The sequence below is a fragment of the Taeniopygia guttata genome, chromosome 2 (assembly GCF_048771995.1).
Source record: "Taeniopygia guttata chromosome 2, bTaeGut7.mat, whole genome shotgun sequence".
NCBI lineage: Eukaryota > Metazoa > Chordata > Aves > Passeriformes > Estrildidae > Taeniopygia > Taeniopygia guttata.
The window spans coordinates 46960694-46966659 of record NC_133026.1 but is presented as its reverse complement, the minus strand read 5'-3'; the positions used below and the strand labels follow the sequence as shown (position 1 = coordinate 46966659).

The 5966-nt window shown below is 38.4% G+C and overlaps 1 long non-coding RNA gene across 1 annotated transcript; it reads right to left on the bottom strand.

Moving 5' to 3' along the window:
• Window positions 1–4654: 4654 nt before the first annotated feature.
• On the bottom strand, window positions 4655–5264 carry LOC140682647 (uncharacterized). Its single transcript, XR_012054626.1, has 2 exons — window positions 5152–5264; window positions 4655–4751 (listed from the first exon to the last, which is right to left on the bottom strand). It is a non-coding gene; the product is annotated as an uncharacterized lncRNA (long non-coding RNA).
• Between the last annotated feature and the right edge of the window lie 702 nt (window positions 5265–5966).

Below are 5966 nucleotides of genomic sequence, written 5' to 3'. Positions count from 1 at the left end.
CAAAGCCATCATCCCAGTAAATGTCTCCCAGCATTCTGTATTTCTAAGTCACTTTACACATTCAGTGAACAGTGTCAATTCACTTCATTTGCAACACTGAGCATTGGAGCACTGCTGCAACCTTGGGCACAACCGTCATGGTTCAACAGCCAGAAAATAAAGAACAAAGCAGGGAGCACAAGCTAAGTGTCTATCCAACAACATCTAACTCCGTGCGTGACAAGAGGTCTACAACAGTTCTCCAACACACCACTTACAATACCTTAACTAAAAGCTGTATCACAAATATCCTGTTTATCACTAAACATCTTCCTGTGCTTGAGTATTTCAAGACATTGATACCAACAAAGTAAAAAAAAAAAAAATCTTAATAGCAAATTCTACACCAGCAGTTAAGATGCTTCTGCACCTTAATATCTAATTTTTTAATTAATCAATGTGATGGAAACTGCAGTTAAAAGCGCATGAAGTCCCCTTCTGTTTTTCAACCTAATGCAATATAAGCTTTCTGATTTACAGCCCCCTTCATGTTCTGTCAGCATCCAGAGCCATACCAGGTCAGCACATTGGGTACACTGCTGCTGTACTCTTCTGAGAGGACAAATAAGCAAAGCACTGCTGATCAATGCCATTCCTTCTCTGTGCCTCGCGGAAAGGTGGCACAAGACGCTCTGGAAGAAGCTCCCTTTCTTTTGGGAGGAAGGGAGATGCATATGCAGCAGAACTGGAGCAAGCTGTACAGGCTGGAACATAACTAATACTGCAGTTCCCACAGCAGTCCCAGTACTCCAAGATTTTAATATCAACCACCTTAAGTACTACATTACTATCAGGTATTATATTGCACATCGCTACTTTCTATGGCGAAACAAGGTAACATCATCAAGCACTAGTTCACTAAGGGCACACAGGGGCCTTCTTCCCTGGACAAAAGCAGTACTGTTTCAAATCCTATCATCCAGCAAGAACAGCCACATGGATCACACCAAAGTTCCTGCCTTCAACAGTGGCTGGAAACATACATCTAAAGTAGCACATACAGCAGAATAAACAGAGCACTGTTTCTCTTAACATCTCCACAGTCACCAAAGATCTACCTCACAAGCATTTGACCAATTTCTCTTCCATGCACACTCTTCCTATAATCACTAAAACAGCATCCACAGAAGTCCCTGTAGCAAGGACTCCCTCTGTACATGGTTAAAAGGATGACTATCATTTCAAAATTACCTCCTGCTAGCTTAACTGCTGCACAGTAGTATCTTCATTGGAAAACAGCCCTAATCATCTAACCCACTGCATTCAAAAGAAGCCATTTCATGTCTCTGCTCCTGCTGCTCGTACGTAACTCTACTCTAGCTCTGTACTCTTCTGAAGAAGCCAGGGCAAGAGCTATACACAGTATCCAAGAGGCAAAACGCAGATCCTACGTCTGATCATGTGCTGTCTCTTACTCTCTGATCCTTTTACTGATTCCCAACATGTAACTTATTTGACTCCCTCCAAGCACTGAGCTGACGACACTGTGAACTGTACACAAGACCTCACTCCTAATCTCTAAAAAATGTTCACAGCTTGTCACTGAGCATATAGCACAGCAGTCCACGTGCATCACTTTACATTCACCCAAGATGCATTCCAGCTATTATTTTATATCAAGTCTTCTAAGAGTTTCATGTTGTTGTAGTTGTCAGTCATCTCCAATCTAACTTAGCACAAATGAAGGCAAGCCATACAATTATAAATTTGGCCTTAGATGACTTTCAGTGCATCTACTCTGTGTACTCAATGTTGCTTTAATGTACATCTCCCTCAAGCAAAATGTCACAGCCCACATAAACCAGCTGCAGAGCTGGTGTTTTTGGATCCATCATTTGAATCAATGAATTAATAGCCAGCAGCAAACTGCTCTAACTATGCAAATGAGTGAAAAGACAAACAGGGCATCAGTGGCTTCCCAAGCATCTCTAAAGGAGATCACTAATTTAAAAAAAAAAAAAAAAAAAAAAAAGAGTTTCTTTTTAAATAAGTCTATCATCTTTGTTATTGCCCAGACACTGTAATTTACATTTCTCCTTTATTCTGGGATGACTGTGTTCGGGAATGATAAATTAAAGTCATTATTCAGGTATTACCATCTGGGCCAAAAGATGAGAGTCTCTGGCCTAAGGTCCAGTGCCTGCAAAAGAGCACACCTTATCCCTCTGATCAAAAGGGGATGGAAGTCTGAGGTGAGCTAAAGCCATTTTTTACCTCTATGATGTGCAGCCTGAGAGTTCAGCTCACACTCAACACAGGTAAGTGCAGCTTCTGTGCACTGATAACAACCAACAGCCTGTAATATGATGTTAGGAAAACTCTTTGAGGATTTATGACATAGCCAAAATAGCAGCAAATATTAATGAAGACAGCTGGAGAGAAAACAAAAGACCAAACAGAACAGCAGTGTGACATTGGGGAGTCACTGTCCTTTCCAATCAAGGCTGGCTGTAGCGCTTCTCAATCAAACTTATTCTAAGATAAATACTTATTTTTCCTCTAGTCACCTCCTAGGAAATACTGCTTTTAGAAGTACCCAGGAATATCACAGAAAACTCAAAAATTGTTGAAACCTGACCACAACACAAATTTATATTAGAAAAGGCAGATACCCTCTGCATTTGGCATATGATAGGAATGTTTGTTTTCATCAACAATGAAAAGAAAAGCTGATTATCTTTCACGCATTTCACACAGCTGAACCAGAAGCACCCTATGAACACAGTATTTTTTTTCTACAATCTACGTTTGCTATGGTATCAATTTGTTTTGGTAAGGTAACTAGATGCAAGGCGGCAAGTTTTCTTTATACACAGCTTACTCAGTGCTGCTAAAACACAGGAATTTGCACCTGCTCTAACAATGATTTCAAGAATTAAAATAGTATTTTTAAAACTTTTAGCTGAATTTCTGCAAACCGTTTAGCCACAGTATTTCTATACAATATCCTACCACCATGCTGTGAGTGTGATCAGTCTGACAGTTTCTGGTTCTATGCATAACGACTGGCCGATAAGCACTGTTTACTTCTATTTCCTACACTATCCCTGACATGGTAACTTGTTATTTTCTTCTTTCTAGCACTGCTAGTTACTTGAAGTCTCCACATCAATACAGATAAGACTACAAAACTTGCACTAAGGCTTTACCAACACCTTCAAAACCCCTTCAAATCTTCTACAGTTTATCTAACTTTCCATTTTTCCAATCTGTCAATATAGAGACAATACATAGAGACAACAAGTAAGACATCTCCCCATCTTGTCCTCCCACATCTCAGAGACATAACTACGCATTTTACAACTCAGTTTTTGTTAATGCATTCTTAAAATACAGGCTTCAGGTAGCAGTATTTAGTGTAATAATGCTTCTACAATCCATGAGCACTTGTTAAGATAATATATAGTACCTCAGCATTGACTTTTTTCTCTGCAAATACACTTTAGATAAACACAATTCATACTAAAAAAAAAAAAAAAAACCAACAGAAAAAAATCCAAAGAACAAAAGAACAAAGTATGGAAATAATATAAAAGGGAAACTCATCAGTCTCTTTGCAAATTTAAACTTAAGTTGAGCATCTATGAACACATTTGTCCTTTCACTATTCAAAGTAAAGTAGAAATATTTGCTGGGTCAGTAACATATGCTATAATCTGCATGGTAGAAGTCTAGCACTAAAATGGAAAGGAAATGAGCACTTCTATTCCCTCAGACATCAGCTGCAGCCTTTCTTCGCAAGACAACAACTTGATTTCCAAGTGTGAACTGAGAGTATGGCCTACATTAGGAAAAAAATATTTTCATAAAGGATTGAAAAGAAAATCCTTTCAGTGCACAACCACAATTAAGAAATGAGGATCTCTTTCAGTCTCTAGTAGCAAGCTGAGTAAGTCAATAGTACTGATTTCAAGCACTGATACACTGAATGCACTAATTCCACTGTTCCTCAAAATCGCACTAAGCATAATGAGTGAGCAGGTGAAGAATGAGCTTTAGGCATCCCTCTTCTTTCCCATTCCTAACACCATAATCTGGCTTATTAAAAATTGTGCTGAAATACATGATACCTAAGAGCTAAAGGACTCTGCACTGCAAAGACCAGAAAGAGTAGGTAGCATAAGCTGTCTGTTGAGCTACAGGCAACACGTTCAGGAGGAAAGCAGAAAACTCCGAAGAAAAACAAACAGGATGTAGTAGGCACACTACTAAACCTTAACTTGTCTAGTAAAAAGAAATCTGAGAGACTTCAGAGCCAGTCTACAATAAATATGCACAGCAGCTACAGCCAACACAGCCAGTGCTGCACTTCTTTGAGCAGCCAAAGTGCAAGAAAGCAGACAACTTCAGGAAAATGAAGCCAGTTAAGCAGTAAATAATTATAGTTATAGAAGGGGCAGAGAGGGAGGAAAGTTGTCAAACTATAAAAGTAGGCCTTTATAACTAAAACATACAATATTCAAAAGTTCTACCCATTATGACTCTATAGAATAATTCAGGCCAGCCACATATTGTGGCAAGTACATTTCTCTCCCTCTCAGGATTTTTCATAGAGGTGCACAGAAAGAAATGAAAGAGAAAACTATTTCTATTTCTGCTCCTTGTTTTTCCTATGTGGAATGTGTTTGGAGAATTGTTTGCCTGGAGTGATTGCTTGATTGGATTCTGGGGAGGATTGTTTGAGCCTGATGGCCAATCCAATCCACCTGTGGCTGGCGAGATGGTCACAAGTTGTGTTAGAGTTAAGAGTTAGAGAAAGTAGTATGTAGTTTTAGTATCTTCCTTTTTATATAGTATATTAATGTATTTTAGCATAGTATAATAAAGAAATCATTCAGCCTTCTGAATTGAGTCAGACATCGTCATTTCTTCCCATTGGGTTCACCTGCATTTACAATAACATATGTTGACTTTTTTTGTAATAGTTCAACCTCCACTAGAAATAACTAGGCAATTAATTCCTTGAAAATCAAGTAAACCTTTTTTGCAATTTAGATGAGATTTTAAAGTACAAGAATACTACTTTAAAGCTTCTTGAGTGTTTGTGCATTTCCCCCTTTATTCTGGCTTTAAAAAACCCCTTAGTCTGCCTGCAGAGAGCAGCACACAAACCTCCATCACACAGCAACTTGCATCCAACTGAAATGACCAACTCGAAATCACATTTGACAGTGAAGTGACCGATTATCTTCCACTCTATAAAGTCAGGGTTGAAATGAAATGGCAGCTGGGGACTTTTTGTCAAGAACAGCATCAACCACACATCACTTGGTGCGTCGATCACCACCATTAGCTGCCCTAAATCTTCTTCCTCAGTTTTGCTGTCCTTGAATGTTTATTCCAATACAAACACTGAACCAAGGGCTGAAGATGAAAGATACAAAAGAAAAAAAATTATTAAAAACCACCAAAAAAACCCAAACCCAAGTATGGAAGATCCCTGGATACAAAACCTTTAAGGAAAAAAAAAATACTAAACACAAACAAACAACTCCAACAAGAACAAAAAGAAACTATCTGTTATTCCACTTCCTATTTAACATGTCTCATGTCTATTTAGCTCACGGATATTTCCCAAGAGACATCTAAATAAAAGATTTTAAAATAATTTTCAAAAACCCTAAAAAACGCCTACCAACCAATACCAAAATGGTGGCATCTTTCAGAAAGTTTTATCTCCCACTACTTTCATCCACTATGACATCAACTAAACTATGGTTTTGAAAAGAGCCATTTTTAAGGAAATGGAAATTCTCCCCCAAGTAGGTCAGTGCCTCTACATGGAGACCATTTTGAAAGTCTCACTTAGCACTGGAAACACCAAAGGAAAAAGGCATAGTAAGTACTAAGAAACAAACTAACATGTCATGCTGCAATGTATCATTTAGTTCCTTTGTCATATCCTTTTTCAGTTCCTTCAGGTTCAC